The sequence below is a fragment of the Oncorhynchus nerka genome, linkage group LG2, assembly GCF_034236695.1.
Source record: "Oncorhynchus nerka isolate Pitt River linkage group LG2, Oner_Uvic_2.0, whole genome shotgun sequence".
NCBI classification, from domain to species: Eukaryota; Metazoa; Chordata; class Actinopteri; order Salmoniformes; family Salmonidae; genus Oncorhynchus; species Oncorhynchus nerka.
The window spans coordinates 72954296-72970073 of record NC_088397.1 but is presented as its reverse complement, the minus strand read 5'-3'; positions in this window follow the sequence as shown (position 1 = coordinate 72970073).

Here is a 15778-nt window from a genome sequence, read left to right as displayed (position 1 = left end):
TTGTAACTAAATAGCTTTTTTATTTTTTATTTTGGAAAGATTTAATTATTGTCAATTATGTCTACTTATGATCAGGTAAAAGGTTTCTGTTTCTGTCTCCATATGATATGGTAAATATATCCAATGCAAAAAACATCTACATTTAAATGGTATTAATATTAATTTGCATATATTTCCATTAATTCCCATATATTCCTGTTAATTCCCACAGAAAGTTTCCACCTCTGAGTATTCCAAATGTGCTACCCTAGTATTGAGTGACTGTATAAGTGACAGCCAATGTTAAAATTATACCTTCAAGTCATATGGCCAAGGTACAGTTGATGTCGGACTTTTACATACACTTAGGTTGGAATCATTAAAACTCGTTTATCAACCACTCCACAAATTTATTGTTAACAAACTATTTATTTGTTATTTTATTTTTATCTCACCTTTATTTAACCACGTAGGCAAGTTGAGAACAAGTTCTCATTTACAACTGCGACCTGGCCAAGATAAAGCAAAGCAGTTCGACACATATAACAACACAGAGTTGCTCATGGAGTAAAACAAACATACAGTCAATAACAGTAGAAAAATAAGTCTATATACAATGTGAGCAAATGAGGTGAGATAAGGGAGGTAAAGGCAATAAATAGGCCATGGTGGCAAAGTAAATACAATATAGCAATTAAAACACTGGAATGATATATTTGACAGTAGATGAGTGTGCAAAGTAGAAATACTGGGGTGCAAAGGAGCAAAATAAATAAATAAATACAGTAGGGGAAGAGGTAGTTGTTTGGACTATTTATAGATGGGCTATGTACAGGTGCAGTGATCTGTGAGCTGCTCTGACAGCTGGTGCTTAAAGCTAGTGAGGGAGATAAGTGTTTCCAGTTTCAGAGATTTTTGTAGTTCGGTCCAGTCATTGGCAGCAGAGAACTGGAAGGAGAGGCGGCCAAAGGAGGAATTGGCTTTGGGGGTGACAAGTGAGATATACCTGCTGGAACGCGTGCTACAGGTGGGTGCTGCTATGGTGACCAGCGAGCAGAGATAAGGCGGGACTTTACCAAGCAGGATCTTGTAGATGACCTGGAGCCAGTGAGTTTGGCGACGAGTTTGAAGCGAGGGCCAGCCAACGAGAGCGTACAGGTCGCAGTGGTGGGTAGTATATGGGTCTTGGTGACAAAACAGATGGCACTATGATAGACTGCATCCAATTTGTTGAGTAGGGTGTTGGAGGCTATTTTGTAAATGACGTCGCCAAAGTCGAGGATCAGTAAGATGGTTAGTTTTACGAGGGTATGTTTGGCAGCATGAGTGAAGGATGCCTTGTTGCGAAATAGGAAGCCAATTCTAGATTTAACTTTGGATTGGAGATGTTTTATGTGAGTCTGTAAGGAGAGTTTACAGTCTAACCAGACACCTAGGTATTTATAGTTGTCCACATATTCTAAGTCAGAACCGTCCAGAGTAGTGATGTTGGACGGGCGTGCAGGTGCAGGCAGCGATCGGTTGAAGAGCATGCATTTAGTTTTACTTGTATTTAAGAGCAGTTGGAGGCCACGGAAGGAGAGTTGTATGGCATTGAAGCTCGTCTGGAGGGTTGTTAACACAGTGTCCAAAGAAGGGCCAGAAGTATACAGAATGGTGTCGTCTGCGTAGAGGTGGATCAGAGACTCACCAGCAGCAAGAGCGACATCATTGATGTATACAGGGAAGAGAGTCGACCCAAGAATTGAACCCTGTGGCACCCCCTTTCAGAACATCAGCTGACTGGATTTGGGAGAAGTAGAAATGGGGAAGGCTTGGGCGAGTTGCTGTGGGGAGTGCAGTGCTGTTGACCGGGGTAGTGGTAGCCAGGTGGAAAGCATGGCCAGCCGTAGAAAAATGCTTATTGAAATTCTCAGTTATAGTGGATTTATCGGTGATGACAGAGTTAAACTATAGTTTTGGCAAGTTGGTTAGGACATCTACTTTGTGCATGACACAAGTAATTTTCCAACAATTGTTTACAGACAGATTATTTCACTAATAATTCACTGTATCACAATTCCAGTTTGACAGAAGTTTACATACACTAAGTTGACTGTGCCTTTAAACAGCTTGGAAAATTCCATAAAATTATGTCATGGTTTAGAAGGTTCTGATAGGCTTATTGACATCATTTGAGTCACATGGAGGTATACCTGTGGATGTATTTCAAGGCCTAACTTCAAACTCAGTGCCTCTTTGCTTGACATCATGGGAAAATCAAAAGAAATCAGTCAAGACCTCTGAAAAAAATGTGTAAAATCTCCACAAGTCTGGTTCATCCTTGGGAGCAATTTCCAAATCAATCCCAGAACTACAGCAAAGGACTGTGTGAAGTTGCTGGAGGAAACAGGTACACAAGTATCTATATCCACGAAAAACAAGTTCTATATCAACATAACCTGAAAGGCCGCTCAGTAAGGAAGAAGCCACTGCTCCAAAACCGCCATAAAACCAGACTACGGTTTCCAACTGGACATGGGGACAAATATTGTACTTTTTGGAGAAATGTCCTCTGGTGTGATGAAACAAAAATGTAATTTTTTGGCCATAATGACCGTCGTTATGTTTGGAGGAAAAAGGGGGAGGCTTGCACGCCGAAGAACACCATACCAACCGTGAAGCACGGGGTTGGCAGCATCATGTTGTGAGGGGGCTTTGCTGCAGGAGGGGCTGGTGCACTTCACAAAATAGATGGCATCATGAGGCCAAATCATGAGGGAAATTATGTGGATATATATTGAAGATCTCCAGACATCAGTCAGTTAAAGCTTGGTCGCAAATGGGTCTTCCAAATGGACAATGACCCCAAGCATAATTCCAAAGTCGTGGCAAAATGGCTTAAGGACAACAAAGTCAAGGTATTGGATTGGCCATCACAAAGCGTTGACCTCAATCCTATAGAAAATGTGTGGGCAGAACTGATAAAGCGTGTATGTGCAAGGAGGCCTTCAAACCTGACTCAGTTACACCAGCTCTGTCAGGAGGAATGGGCCAAAATTCACCCAACTTATTGTGGGAAGCTTGTGGAAGGCTAACCAAAATGTTTGACCCAAGTTAAACAATTTAAAGGCAATGCTACCAAAAACGATTTGAGTGTATGTAAACTTCTGACCCACTGGGAATGTGATGCAAGAAATAAAAGCTGAAATAAATCATTCTCTCTACTATTATTCTGACATTCCACATTCTTAAAATAAATTGGTGATCCTAACTGACCTAAGACAGGGAATTTTTACTAGGATTATATGTCAGGAATTGTGAAAACGGAGTTTAAATGTATTTGGCTAAGGTGTATGTTAACTTCCGACTTCAACTGTATGTCTCCATGGCTTTGATGCAGATTGAAATATGGTTGTTTAATGACAACTAGTGGTGGGGACACGCAACTGCAGGTAATTTGAGTCAATATTCTGCAGGATTCAGTGCTGTTTAATTTTTTCCGTGGTGCATGCAGTTAATTTAAGTAAACAAAATTGTAGCAACTGAAATTTTGGTTATGATCTTATTACAAATGGTATTACATTATAGGATATATTGTTATATGCGTCAGGACCAGGACCATCTTCAAGTGATACAGTTTTGTCAGGGAGGAGTGTGGAAGTGGAGGAAGAGGTGAAAGACAGTGCAGGCAGTACCACTGCAGATGATGAGGATGAGGCAAATGAGAAAAGGTGCACAGAAAGAGGTAGACAAAGTGAGGATGTTGAAAAACAAGCTGATCGGTGACTTTCGGTGACTTCTTGGTGAGTAAGGCTGAGCAAGGGCAAGTGATAACTGTTAAATGTTATGGCTTTGGATATTGGATCACTACACACATGATGCCCACAGGTTAAGAACAAGACTGAGAACAAGATATTTTGCAAAGTAATGGCTGGATTGCCATACAATTTGTTGTGCACAATCAAGGCCCCAAGTGGAAGAAACCTATTGATTTGGTGACCTTTCCTCTAGCACCACCATCAGGCCTTTTCAATACCATTTCCATGTTGTTTTCCATTTTCCATTTCCACTTTTACAGTTGCTTATTTTCTAGTTGGTATGTATATTTAGATCAAAAATCTGCTGCTGATTTTATTATTTTGTTTGTTATATCATTCTATAGATGATCATGTTCTTTTATTTTAATTGAAGAGGTCAATGTGTATTTAAGTTATATTTATTTTAAGTTATTCATTAATGTTAAGAGAATTTTCCATTCAAGCATTTTACCATTAAAATTACATTCAGACTGTAAAAGATGGGCTTCAGCACATTTCTTATAGACGGTATCAGTCTTGCATCAAATAGTGAATTCCACTGTATGCATAATGTTGCACGCATGTCTGCACAGTGTTATATTTTCACAACTCACTGTAATATTGGACTACAAGAGAGTTGCAAGCCTGCTAAGGTGGAGTTATTGAAAGCTTTGAATGGGTCGATTGGGTTCTGGAGGTGTGTGGTTATAGCAATTGCACAGGGTTGGTGTGGTCTGTAGTTGTGGAGCCCAATGTGATATCATTTCATGCGGCCCAAAATCCCTTGTGGCGCCCCTGACCACAACACTACACAACACTACATAAGACAACAACATAGCATGGCAGCAACACATGAAAACACAGGTCCTTGGTAGCAACACAACATGACAACAACATGGTAGCAACACAACATGTCAGCAGCACAACATGGTAGCAGCACAAAACATGGTACAAACACAGACAACAGCGCAAAGGGAAAGAAGGTAGAGACAACAGTAAATCACGTGAAGCAGCCACAACTGTCAGTAAAGTGTCCATGATTGAGTCTTTGAATGAAGAGATGGAGATAAAACGGTCCAGTTTGAGTGTTTTTTTGCAGCTCGTTCCAGTCACTAATTGCAGCGAACTGCAAAGAGGAACGACCCAGGGATGTGTGTGCTTTGGGTACCTCTAACAGAATGTGACTGGCAGAACGGGTGTTTTATGTGGAGGATGAGGGCTGCAGTAGTTATCTCAGGTAGGGGGAGGCCTAAAAGGGTTTTATAAATAAGCATCAACCAGTGGATCTTGTTGCGGGTATACAGAAATGACCATTTTATAGAGTAGAATAGAGTGCAGTGATGTGTCCAATAAGGAGCATTGGTGGCAAATCTGATAGCCGAATGGTAAAGAACATCTAGCCGCTCGAGAGCACCCTTATCTGCCAATCTATAAATTATGTCTCCGTAGTCTAGCATGGGTAGGATGGTCATCTGAATCAGGATTAGTTTGGCTGCTGGGGTGAAAGAGGAGTGGAAATATTATAGAAGAAACCGAGTCTAGATTTAACCTTAGCCTGCAGCATTGATATTTGCTGAGAGAAGGACAGTGTACCATCCACTCATACTCCCAAGACCTTGTATGAGGTGACTATCTTCAGGTCTAAACCCTCAGAGGTGGTAATCACACTGGGGGCATTCTTACCAAACCACATTACCTTTGTTTTGGAGGTATTCAGGACAAGGTTAAGGGCAGAGAAAGCTTGTTGGGCACTAAGAAAGCTTTGAAGTAGAGCGTTTAACACAAAATCTGGGGAGTGGCCAGCTGAGCATAAGATTGTATTATCTGCATATAAATGGATGACAGAGCTTCCTACTGCTTGAGCTATATTGTTGATGTAAATTGAGAAGGGACCTAGGATCGAACCTTGGGGTACTCCCTTGGTTACAGGCAGTGGCTGAGACAGCAGATGTTCTGACTGAATACAATGTACTCTTTGAGAGAGGTAGTTAGCAAACCAGGCCAAAGACCCCTCAGAAACACCAATACTCCTTAGCCAGCCCACAAGAATGGAATGGTCTACCGTTTCAAAGGCTTTGGCCAGGTCAATAAAAATAGCAGCACAATATTGCTTAGAATCAAGGGCAAGGTGACATCATTGAGGACCTTTAAGGTTGCAGTGACACATCCATAACCTGAGTGGAAACCAGATTGCGTACCCGAGAGAATACTATAGACACCAAGAAAGCCAGTCAGTTGATTATTGACAAGTTTTTCCAACACTTTTGATAAACAGGGCAACATAGAAATTGGTCTAAAACAGTTAGGATCAGCTTGATCTCCCCCTTTAAATAAATGATGCACCGTGGCTGCTTTCTAAGCAATGGGAACCTCCCCACAGAGGAGAGACAAGTTAAAAAGGTCAGCGATAGGCTTGGCGATGATAGGGGTAGCAACCTTAAAGAAGAAAGTGTCGAAACCATCTGACCCAGATGTTTTTTGGGGGTCAAGTTTAAGGAGCTCCTTTAGCACCTCAGACTCAGTGACTGCCTGCAAGGCGGAACTTTGTAGCGGGGCAGCGGAAAAAGAGGTAGGAGCATCGGGGCTAGTCGCAATCGAATGGCAGAGTCAAATACGAATCCTGACAATGAAGTGGTGTTTAAATACCTTAGCCATGTGCCTCTTGTCAGTAACAACTGCTCCTTAAAGTGACTAACTTTTTTTGTCCAAACCTAAAACTTCTATTCCACCCTTACTTAACTTGATAAACACATTTGGCTCCTTCTCTGGCTACAAGATAAACTGGCAAAAAAGCGAGTTGATGCCAATATCACGGCCTGTGGATATGCAATTTCTGCAATCTACCCCGTTTAGAACAGTGATGGACAAGTTCACAAGCCTTGGCATTGTAGTGACAAGAGACCTTGATCAGCTATTGAAAGCGAATTGGGACATGAAAATATATCAGCTTAAACAAAATATAGATTTTTGGAAAACTCTGCCTATCAACTTGGTTGGTCGAATAAACGCTATTGAAATGGTTGTCCTACCCAGGTTTCTTTACCTCTTCCAATGTCTACCCAATTTCATACCACAAAGCTATTTTAAGAAACTGGATTCAATAGTAACTCCATTTTTATGGGATAACAAGGCAGCCAGAATTTCAAAGATGCATTTATGCAAGTACAAGATAGAGGGAGGGGGGGGCTTTGGCCTTCCTCACTTTAAACTGTATTATTGGGCTGCTAATCTGAACATTGTGTCTTACTGGAGGGAAAGCTTACCTGCGATGAGACAGAAGGATATGCCTGCATGGCTTTTGATTGAGCAGGCCTCCTGTCAACGTTCCTCACTCCCTGCACTTGTTAATAGCCCAACATATGTGAAAAAATCCACTTACCGGGCCATTTGTCATACGCTTAGGATCTGGAAACAGATTAGGTATTTTCTTAACATACCCACTGTATACATTGACAGCCCGATTTGCCTGAATCATGCTTTCCACCCTGCATTGGATGACGTGGTGTTTTCACAGTGGAGGGAGAAGGGGCTCACAACAATTGGTAATCTATACATAGATGGCCAGTTAGCTTCATTTCAACAATTACAGGGAAAGTTCAACATGCCAACAACACATTTTTTCAAATACCTCCAAATCAGGAATTTCGTAAGGACACATATCCCACAGTATGGCATGAAGCCAAATAGTCCTACATTAGATAGCTTGATCCTTGTCAAACCCCATTCAAAAGGGTCGGTCTCTAGACTGTATGATGTGCTACAGGCCCACATAGAGGTATCCACAGACACCATTAAAAGGGCTTGGGAACAAGAACTTGGGTCAGAAATCTCAGATGAGGACTGGGTAGAAGCTCTCAGGAATATAAACCACAGTTCAGTGAATGCCAGACACAACCTTGTACAGTTTAAGGTGATACACAGGTTACATTACTCAAAAGTAAAACTGCATAAATATTCCCGGACACCTCACCACTGTGTGAGAGGTGCAAGCAGGATGAGGGGACGTTGACCCACTTATTCTGGACATGTCCTAAGTTACATGTTTACTGGGCTCTCATTTTTGATTATTTATCTAGAGCCTTTGATAGAGTTCTAGCCCCAGACCCATTGACCACTCTGTTTGGTACAGTTGATGGGAATAACCACGAAGGGAAAGCTGTCTCTCTTTGTACTCTATTAGCCAAAAGGCTCATATTGCAATTTTGGAAACTGGAGACTGTACCTACCTTTGAAATGTGGTTACGGGATTTAGGGAATGTAATATATATGGAAAAGATTCGATACAATACCTCCAATAGAAGTTTTACAAAATATGTCAGCCGATACTGGATAAATGGTCTAGTCCCGCCTCATAACTGGGTTGATGATCTGCTGCTACTCTGTGCTGTACTCCACTCAACATTTATTTTTGGCTTAACTACACTGCTTGTAAAGACTATATGCTGTCTTCATATACATGTACCACCTAATAGGATTTTGTTTTATTTTGTGTGTGTGTGAGTTAAGTTTTGTTTTGTCCTCTAAATTGGCCATCCCATTCAACAGTACAATGAATGTCATTGTTAGTATTGCTGTCTTTTTTATTTGATTTTTTATTGTAAAATAATAAACATATAATATATTTTTTTAAAGTGACTAACTTTGGCCTTCCGGATAGCCTGAGTGCAGTTATTTATAATTTGCCTGAACGAGAGCCAGTCAGCCTGAGTATGCATGTGCCGAGCGATTGGCCAAATGGAATTCTTGAGGTGGACTAACTCTGCCAGATCACGGGTTAACTTGGGGCTGAACCTGTTTTTAATTGACATTTTCTTTATGGGACCTTGTTTGTTCACCATAACACTGACATTTTCAAAAAAGAAGGTCCTAGTGTTGAAACCTCAAAGTTGTATCTTTCCATAAATTCTCTCCGTGTAGATTCCCACTAATATTAACTAATTGGCTGACAAGGACAATGTTTTTCGAGAACCATTTATGGTTAAATAACATCAGTTTCTATGTAATAATGACCCATTGTTCCACATAAAATATTTATGAGGTGAAAGGTTGTGTTTATACAACAAAGCCTAGAACATTAAAGCCTGCTTGTGAAAAGCTGCCAGTTTCACAGGAAGTTTACCCACAATATATGGACATTGTAGTAAAAAACTAAGCCCTCTGAACTTCTGAAAAACAAAATGAGGTATAATATTCCAGAAACTACGAGGATTTTTTATGTACCTTTTAATCCAGTCGACTTTTGATACCTGATTGAAGAGAGTGAAGTCTAAGACATTTAGACCGCCATCACAAACCCTGTTGGTGATAACATCTCTTTTTATCTTATGTGGCTTGTTTTTCATATGAAGTTGTACAAAAGCCTATCTAAGGTACAGCAAGTGGATTTGGGAATGTCAATAGATGAAAAAAGATAGTATCCACGAGATAGCCCCTCAGCTATGGATAAAAGCACCCTTCCTTGAAGACTTAAATTCCTCCTTAACCATGAGGATACTTGTTTTTGACAGATTCAGTTTAGACTGGGCATCGGCGCAGGGGAAGGCTCCGGCCATGGAGCTGGAGGTTTCGAACCGTTGACCGTCACAGGAGGTTCCGGACCGTGGACCGTCTCGGGAGGTTCTGGACCGTGGACCATCGTTGGAGGTTCTGGACTGTGAAACGTCACCGGAAGCTCTGAACTGTGAACCGTCGCCGGAAGCTCTGGACTGGGAATCGTAGCCGGAAGCTCTGGACTGGGAATCGTAGCCGGAAGCTCTGGACTGGGAATCGTCGCCGGAAGCTCTGGACTGGGAATCGTAGCCGGAAGCTCTGGACTGGGAATCGTAGCCGGAAGCTCTGGACTGGGAATCGTCGCCGGAAGCTCTGGACTGGGAATCGTAGCCGGAAGCTCTGAACTGGGAATCGTAGCCGGAAGCTCTGGACTGGGAATCGTAGCCGGAAGCTCTGGACTGGGAATCGTAGCCGGAAGCTCTGGACTGGGACTCGTCGCCGGAAGCTCTGTACTGGGGACCGTCGCCGGATGCTCTGGACTGGAGACCGTCGCCTGAAGCTCTGGACTGGGGAGGCGAACTGGAGGCCTGATGCGTGGGGCCGGCACAGGTGGCACCGGACTGGTGACACACACCTCAGGGGGAGTGCGGGGAGCAGGCACAGGACGTACCTGACTACTTAAATATGGTCCTCAATTAGAGACAACGATAGCCAGCTGCATCTAATTGGGAATCATACCAAATACCAACATTTTGGGGGGAAAAAGACAACTCAGCTCCATCATTCATTGAATCAGATGGCTTATTCATCACAAAGCCCACTGATATTGCCAACTACTTGTATGACTTTTTCATTGGCAAGATAAGCAAACTTATGGATGATATGCCAGCAACAAACGCTGACACTACACATCCAAGTGTATCGGAATAAATTATGAAAGACAAGAATTGTACTTTTGAATTCCGTAAAGGCATTGTGGAAGAGGTGAAAAAATTATTGTTGTCTAGCAACAATGACAAGCCACCGGGGTCTGACAATCTGGATGGAACATTACTGAGGATAATAAGCAGACGATATTGGCACTTCTATTTGCCACATATAACATTTAAGCCTACTAGAAAGTGTGTGCCCTCAGGCCTGGAGGGAAGCTAAAGTAATTCCGCTACCCAAGAATAGTAAAGCCCCCTAAAGCCACCAACCCTTAATAAACTTCTGGAAAAAATTGTGTTTGACCAGATACAATGCTATTTCACAGTAAACAAATTGACGACAGACTTTCAGGGCGCTTATAGGGAAGGACACTCAACAAGCACAGCACTTACACAAATGGCTGATGATTGGCTGAGAGATATTGATGATAAAATTATTGTGGGAGCTGTCTTGTTAGACTTCAGTACAGCTTTTGACATTATCAATCATAGTCCGCTGCTGGAAAAACATGTGTTATGGCTTTACACCCCCTGCTAGTGTGGATACATATTTACTTGTCTAACAGAACACAGAGGGTGTTCTTTAATGGAAACCTCACAAACATAATCCAGGTCAAATCAGGAATTCCTCAGGGTAGTTGTTTAGGGCCCTTGCTTTTTTCAATCTTTACTAACGACATGCCACCAACTTTGACTAAAGCCAGAGTGTCTATGTATGCGGATGACTCAACACTATACATGTCAGCTACTACAGCGACTGAAATGACTGCAACAATAACAAAGAGTTGCAGTTAGTTTCAGAGTGGGTGGCAAGGAATAAGTTAGTCCGAAATAAATCATTCACTAAACCCTAAACCTCAACTAAAATCTTGTAATAAATTATGTGGAAATTGAGCAAGTTGAGAAGACTTAACTGCTTGGAGTAACCCTGTATTGTAAACTGTCATGGTCAAAACATATTGATACAACAGTAACTAAGACGGGGTAAAGTATGTCCATAATAAAGCGCTGTTCTGCCTTCTTAACAACACTATCAACAAGGCAGGTCCTACAGGCCCTAGTATTGTCACACCTTGACTACTGTTCAGTCGTGTGGTCAGGTGGCAATAAAAATGACTTTTTTATTTTTAAATTGCAATTGGCTCAGAACAGGGCAGCATGGCTGGCCCTTGGATATACGCAGAGAGCTAATATTAATAATATGCATGTCAATCTCTCCTGGCTTAAAGTGGAGGAGAGATTGACTTCATCACTACTTGTATTTATGAGAGGTTGAATGTTGAATGCACCAAGCTGTCTGTCTGAACTGCTGGCACACAGCTCGGACACCCATGCATACCCCATAAGACATGCCACAAGAGATCTCTTCACAGTCCCCAAGTCCAGAACAGACTATGGGAGGCACACAGTACTACATAGAGCCATGACTCCATCATTCAGGCCTTTATGGTAGAGTGGCCAGACGGAAGCCACTCCTCAGTAAAAGGCACAACATCCCCCTTGGAGTTTGCCAAAAGGCACCTAAAGGACTCTCAGACCATGAGAAACAAGACTCTCTGGTCTGATGAAACCAAGATTGAACTCTGGCCTGAATGCCAAGCGCCACGTCTGGAGGAAACCTGGCACCAAACCTACGGTGACGCATGGTGTTGGCAGCATCATGCTGTGGGGATGTTTTTCAGCAGCAGGGACTGGGAGACTAGTCAGGCTCGAGGGAAAGATGAACGGAGCAAAGTACAGAGAGATCCTTGATGAAAACTTGCTCCAGAGCGCTCGGGACCTCAGACTGGGGTGAAGGTTTACCTTCCAACAGGACAACGACCCTAAGCACACAGCCAAGACAACTTAGGAGTGGCTTTGGGACAAGTCTCTGAATGTCATTGAGTGGCTCATCCAGAGCCCTGACATGAACCTGATTGAACATCTCTGGAGAGACCTGAAAATAGCTGTGCAGCAACGCCCCCCATACAACCTGACAGAGCTTGAGAGGATCTGCAGAGAACAGTGGGAGAAACTCCCCAAATACAGTTGTGCCAAGAAGACTTGAGACTCTAATTCCTGCCCAAGGTGCTTCAACAAAGTATTGAGTAAAGGGTCTGAATACTTATGTAAATGTGATATTTTTTATGTTTAATAAATAGTTTTTTTGCTTCGTCATTCTGTAATCCATTTTAAAATAACATGCTGACCACACCACTCGCGTCGCGTTGCAAAATAAATATACACATACATTATTCAATCATTGCACCCACACTGCTCGGGTGCGCCAACGAGCGTCTGCGTTGCCAAGTGCTAAAATAGAAGTCAGTTACATTTGTGATGCTGAACGATGTGCAAGTCCTGCCTCTCCCATCTCCTCATTGGTTTATAGAGGCATATACCCACGTGCCATGTCCTCATTGGTTATACCCACGTGGGTGATTGAAAGATGAACTGAGGTCGGTCGGTTGTAGTAATACACCTATGAAAGTTAGATGCCAATCACCATATAAAGTCCAAAGAAGAAAAAGCATGGAAGGAGGAGAGATGACTAGAAACGATTCAGTTGACCGTTTTATGTGTGGATTAATTGTCAGAGTAGAGGACCTTGAGCATTTCAGGTAAATTAACAACTCAACGTTTATATCCCAGGACAAATGATCTAGCAACAGCAAGCTAGCTAAATAGGACAAATTAGCTAGCAACTGCAAGCTAGCTAGCTAAATTGCCATAAATGTTTATTGCTTTTCGACCTGTCCCCAAATTAATATAATTGGTTTAGAGTTTGTTTTGATATTTCAACCTGCGTGTCGTGATCGTGTTCGGTGTGGGGGTACAAAATCAATTTGCGCACGATGGAGCACGCGTTTTGGGCATGGTGTAAGGCTGTAACGTAACAAAATGTGGATAAAGTAAAGGGGTCTGAATACTTTCTGAATGCACTGTACCTCTTTGAGCTTTAGTCTCTACTGACTGGGCACAAACTGGTTAAATCAATTGTTTTTCAAAGTAATTTGTCAACATATTACGTGGAATCTACTGTATGTGGAAAATACATTGGATTTGAAAAAGTATTACAAATCTGTTGTTTTGAGGGTAAAATTTCAGCCACAGGATTTATGTCATTGTGATGACCAATTTTTGCAAATGATTTTTGCAAATGTATTGAAAATGAAATACAGAAATATCTCCTGTATTGTGCAATATTAGCCTATTATTATTTTCGTAAATCTTCAAGCTCTGTCAAGATGTTGGGGATCAGGGCTAGACAGCAATTTTCAAGTCTTGCCATAGATTAACTCGGCCACTCAGGAACATTCACCGTCTTCTTGGTAAGCAACTCCAGTGTAGATTTGTCCTTGTGTTTAAGGTTACTGTCTTGTTGAAATGTAGTATTCCTCTCCCAGTGTCTGGTGAAAGACAGACTGAAGCAGGTTTTCATCTAGGATTTTGACTGTTATTAGCTCCAATCCCTTTTCTTTTCATCCTGAAAAACTCCCCAGTATTTGCCAATGTCAAGCATACCCTACCATGATGCAGCCACCACCGTGCTTGAAAATAAGGAGGCAGTTACCCAGTGATGTGTTGGATTTGCCCCAAACATAAGGCTTTGCATTTGCAGTATTACTTTGTTGACAAAAAGTTACAATTAAATCCCTTTTAATCCCACTTTGTAACACAATAATATGTGACGAAATCCAAAGGGTATGAATACTTTAGCAAGGCACTGTATAAAACATTTCTATTTTCATTGATGCATGTTTTTTCATATTTTTATTCTGTATATTTGTATTCTTCTTTTCACTCTATCATTTAAGTCATTATTGTGGAGTCACTACAATGTTGCTGATCCATCCTCAGTTTTCTCCCATCACAGTCATTGAACTCTGAGGCTGTTTTAAAATCACCAATGGCCTCATGGTAACATCCCTGAGCATTTGCATTCCTGTCCTGCAGCTCAGTTTAGAAGGATGACTTTATCTTTGATGTGTCTGGGTGGTTTAATACATAATCCACAGCACAATTATGAATTTGATCATGTTTAAAGAGATATCCAATGTCGGATGTATTATTGTTACCCATCCACCAATCACTGCCCTTCTTTATGAGGCTTTCGAAAATCTCAATACTTGACTGAATGTATGTTGTATGGACAGAGGAAGATATTTACGTTTTATTAATATATATTTTTTTAATGAATTTATCTTCAACTTTGACATTACAGAGTATTTTGAGTAGATTGTTGACAAAAAGTTACAGTTAAATCCATTTTAATCCCACTTTGTAACAGTAATATGTGACGAAATCCAAGGGGTATGAATACTACTTAGCAAGGAACTGTATAAAACATTTCTATTTTCATTCCATCTTAAAGGGCAACTCCGCCACTTTCAACATTTGGGTTGTTATTATGATGTTTTTAGTGATGTCCTACACAGTTTTAGTGTAATTGTATGATTTCATGTATACTGACTGATTAGTGATGAGCAAAACCAGAAATTGCCTCTCTGTGACGTTTTCAAGAAGGATCCCTGAGATTAAATAGAGACTAATAAAATAAATTATGGACAATAATTTTCAGCGATCTATATAACTCGTCTCTAGTTTTCTGATCATATTGGAACTCCCTGCTCTATGTTGCTCTGGTTGTCTTCGTCTAATAACATCTGTAAATATTTTAAATAGATGCAAAAAAACCTATAGAATTATATTTATAGTTAGTTTACTCCAATATTTTTATATTGTTCAAGGCTCAAACTCCCATGATGTCACGATCGTCGTCTGGAGATAGAGAGGAGGACCAAGATGCGGCATGGTAAGTGTTCGTCATTTTAATGGAAAAACGGAACACTACAAAACAACAAAGTGACAACCGTGAAGCTAATGAATAATCGTGCTGACACAAACACTACACATAGACAATCACCCACAACCCACAATGACAAATCAGGCTACCTAAATATGGTTCCCAATCAGAGACAACGACTAACACCTGCTTCTGATTGAGAACCATATCAGGCCAAACACAGAAACAGACAAACTAGACATGGAATTCCCACTCAAATCATAGAAACATACAAAGCAAACTATGGTCAGGGCGTGACAGTACCCCCCCCTCCCCGCACCAAAGTGTGGGCTCTGGCCGCAAAACCTGAACCTATAGGGAAGGTCTGGGTGGGCATCTGTCCGCGGTGGCGGCTCTGGCGCTGGACGTGGCCCCCACTCCACCATAGTTTTTGTTCACCTTAGTAGCGTCCTTTGAGCGGCGGCCCTTGCCGCCGACATAGGACTGGCAACCCTGCTAAAGGGCCCCACTGGACTGAGGGGCAGCTCTGGACTGAAGGATGCTTCTGGACTGAACAAACTCCTCCGGACTGAGGGGCAGCTCAGGACTGAGGGGCAGCTCAGGACTAAGGGGTAGCTCAGGACTGAGGGGTAGCTCAGGACTGAGGGCAACTCCGGACTGAAGGACAGCTCCGGACTGAGGGGTAGTTCAGGACTGAGGAGCAATTCCGGCATCGCCGGCGTGACAGGCGGCTCTGGCAGCTCCTAGCTGACTGATGGCTCTGGCAGGTCCTGGCTGGCTGGTGGCTCTGGCGGCTCAGGACAGACGAGAAACTC